Below are 1,406 nucleotides of genomic sequence, written 5' to 3'. Positions count from 1 at the left end.
GACAGACAGACAGACAGACGGACAGACGGGTTAGGGTTATGGTTAATGCTTGGATAGTAATCGTTGTGGCCAAGACAGGATTATCCCGAAGAAAATTTCGGAAGATGGAAGTTAGTACAGAGAGAGGAATCCAACTACACTCTTGAGGTACATTAGAGGCACCTCTTCATATTGGGCTCCTGCAACCTTTTTTGGCTGTTTTGCCTCTCCGGCACTTTCGGAATGAACAAAAAGTACCAGTCGTCCTGGCATTAATATAAAACAGTTGGAACGGTAGCCCAGATGAACTTGCTGCAATACTATGGCAATAGCACCTGATCGAATCCCTAAAGAGGCATTCTTGAGCATAATAAGTTGTTTGTTGACGTTACAAAGCTTTTCTCACTCTTGTTTGTTTTGTAAGAGTTTTACGGCGTTTTTGCAACTGCGTAAGGTCATACGAGCGCGCGAAACACAAGTTGGTTGGAGTCACAAAGGTTCGCAGCCCGGTCTGGCTTAGATTAATGATCAGATTAAAATGTTTCAAAATTTGTGGTAAAATAACGATCTAAAAATGACAATTTATGTAGAATTAAAACAACGGTATGTACAACTTACTGTAAAGGCCAATGGCCTTAGTAAAATAGTGAATTCTTTTGAAATCAACGACGGATAACAGATCGCGCATATTTTTGCATTTAAAATACTTCCTTCAGATGGAGGTCTGGACATTCTGTTAAGATATTGTGTCTAGTGAAGAAATCTGTGGTTTTTCATCTTCCTGTAGGAGGTACTTATGTGTCAGAGAGGTGTGTCCGATACGTAAAAATGACTTGGTCTCTTCTGGAGAGGCCCGAAGATTTTCGTTGACTCAGTTTGGGCATGATGTTGTGAAGTTGGTTATATTGGAGATATCGGGCGTTGAATTCAGAGTTTCCATTTCTTGAATAACCTTATAGTAACTTATACTGTGCCATTTTGAGTGAAGTTTAACTCACATCACACTAACTAAATCTAGAAAAAGACGTAACGTACTAAAACACCCTGACTCTCATGTTTGTTAAAAAATTTAACGCCCTGCTTTACACGATGTAGTCAATTTCGAAGGCGGAGTATTTGCTGAAACTGGACTTGTTCTATGAGAGACCCCACTCTCATGGTACCTCGGAATTCCACGCCATCAATAAATTATACTCCAAATATACAACACCTGTACAATGTGAATATCTTAAAACCCGACTTGCATAAATCTAAACAATTAGAAGGCAGGCTGCTTGGACCTTTCTGTTTAGGGCCACCCGGGAAGAGTGTGTACACCATCCCAGCTGACAGACAGACTTACAGACAACACTTAACAATAAATAACTGGTGATTTTGTAGTTTCGTTCGTTAAAGTCAAGAGTAAGATTAGGGGTGTTTCAGGGGGG

Source organism: Aplysia californica, unplaced genomic scaffold, assembly GCF_000002075.1.
Source record: "Aplysia californica isolate F4 #8 unplaced genomic scaffold, AplCal3.0 scaffold01232, whole genome shotgun sequence".
NCBI lineage: Eukaryota > Metazoa > Mollusca > Gastropoda > Aplysiida > Aplysiidae > Aplysia > Aplysia californica.
Note: the sequence above shows the minus strand (reverse complement) of the source record.